General features: G+C 33.1%; 1 non-coding gene across 1 annotated transcript; it reads left to right on the top strand.

Moving 5' to 3' along the window:
- The first annotated feature begins 1,816 nt into the window (after positions 1–1,816).
- LOC126953965 (U6 spliceosomal RNA) lies at positions 1,817–1,923 on the top strand. The gene has a single exon (XR_007725435.1). It is a non-coding gene; the product is annotated as a U6 spliceosomal RNA (small nuclear RNA).
- The last annotated feature ends 473 nt before the right edge of the window (positions 1,924–2,396 follow it).

The raw sequence follows: 2,396 nt of genomic DNA on the forward strand, positions 1-2,396 counted from the left end.
TAATCATACAGATTATGATTCAGCCATTAATTTTGATAAGAAATCAAATTTCCTACAAGATGACGAATATGTCCTCACCAAGAGCATACTTAAGAAAATGTTATAGGCTTACAGCATTTCCCAAAGTAGACCAATACCAACACCCTGTGATCATTTTATGAATATTCTCTTTATCAACCATGTAAATGCAATAACAGACTCTTCCTCGTTATTGCTAAGCAGAATTTATCCTGTTACTGCTTTAAGTATTTCTTTCATGACAGAACCAGAAAACTACCTACAACCTTTGCAATAAAAAATGAAGTCCTCACCTCTCATTCATTTCAGTCCCCTGCCAAAAGCTGTGGAAGCAGCCTTGCTACTGAGCCAGAGTCTGAACTTTTCTTTCCTACTTTCCCTTATCCCTGTCAGCAGTAGAAGGTTAGTCAGGCTACATTTGCCTATGTAAGACTGATCCCCTACAAGATCACAATTGAACATTTTCCCCTCAGATCTTTATTTGAATCTCTAGATGCGCAAACATTCAAGGGAAAGACCATTTACTTAACTCTGCACACTAAGTATATTTAAATATTAGATCTAATCCAACTGTGAATCTTAAATTTGTAGGATTTATGATAAATTTCCTAAAATTATAGGAGTCTCCTTGCAAGGCAACGTTCTAAGTGTTTTAATCCTATTACCATATTTAATAGTCAAAATAATGCTTTATAGAAATATCAAAATACCCAGATGAGAAAACTAAAAAACAGTTAGTTGAACTTACAGCTAGTTAAATGGCAGAGCCACAATTTAAAATCCAGTATTCAAGCTCTAGAATATATACTTGTAATCACTACACTATGCTAACTTACAATACATATAAATTGCTATCACAACAAAAATATAATGAACAATGTAGTAGCCATTTTGATGCCCCCAAAATAATTTCACCTGTATATCTTCCAGGAATAAGGGTAGAATTGCATTTTCTGGCTCCTTTGTAAGTATGTGCTGGTTCCATGTAATTCTGGTAAATAAATTCTGTATATTGTTTCCAATAATATGTAATTGCCTCTGTGAGACTGACATAGAGAGGGATATAGTTTACATGGCGGATTCTCCATCTGCTTGGGTTTGTTACCAACTACAATGAGTAGAGGTATCTGTCAGTCTGTGAAGGAAATATACTTGAACAAAAATCAAAATTATATTGCTTTGAGACATATACATTTGAGAACCTCTTACTAACAACAAACAGTAAAATTAAAAGACATTGTATGTTTCTAATACAATGCAGCAAAAAGTTGTAAACAAAACATGCTAAGAAATAAATGTTAATCATTCTACAAACTTTCACCAGCGTAGAAATAAAACATAAATATTTTTATAATACATCATTTTATATTTATTTCATAATTTCATGTGTCTCAGTACCACTTGTTAACATCATTTGCTAACAAGTAATTTATTGCTTTCTTCACCATTGTTAAGCAAAAATTAAAGTGCATAATGAAAAAAGACTAGCAAAACAAAATAGGTATGCAGTTTACTACCAGCGGCCTAGCTCATTTAAAACAACACAATTTTTATCCCAAAATAACATAATCCATCAAGTAGATATTAACCACTTAATATATGCCTATTTCTACTGCTCTGGTAATTAGGACAGATATTTTAAATTAATTTTTAAAGTAGCCAGATGATTTTAAGATGCTTCAGATTATATTTTATATATGAACTTTAAATAGGACACCTCTAAGATTGGAATAACAGTTTCTTGAGCCAACAAATGTACACTAATAATTAATATGTCGTTATCTTTTGAAATCTGCTCGTGCTCACTTTGGCAGCACATATAATAAAATCAGAAAGACGCAGAGAAGATTAGCATGCCCCCTGCACAAGGATGACATGCAAATTCATGAAGTGTTCCATATATTTATAAACTTCTGGAGACATACACCCTCCCAAGACTGAATTAAGAAGAAATTTAATCTCTAAACAGACCAATAATAGCTCTGAAATTGAACCAGTAATAAATACCCTACCAACCAAAAAAAAAAAAAAAAAGCCTAGGACCAGATGGATTCACAGCCAAATTCTACCAGATGTACACAAAAGAGCTTGTACCATTGCTACTAATATTATTCCAAAAAACTGAGGAGGAGGGCCTTCTCCCCAACTCATTCTATGAGGCCAGTATCATCATGATATGAAAACCTGGCAGAGACACACACATACAAAGAAACCTTTAGGCCAATATCCTTGATGAACATTGATGCAAAAATCCTCAACAAAATGCTGGCAAACTGAATCCAGCAGCACATCAAAAAACTTATTCACTATAATCAAGTAGGCTTTATCCCTGGGATGCAAGATTAATTGAACATACTCAAATCAATGAATGCAATTTA

Source organism: Macaca thibetana, chromosome 4 (assembly GCF_024542745.1).
Source record: "Macaca thibetana thibetana isolate TM-01 chromosome 4, ASM2454274v1, whole genome shotgun sequence".
Classification (NCBI taxonomy): domain Eukaryota; kingdom Metazoa; phylum Chordata; class Mammalia; order Primates; family Cercopithecidae; genus Macaca; species Macaca thibetana.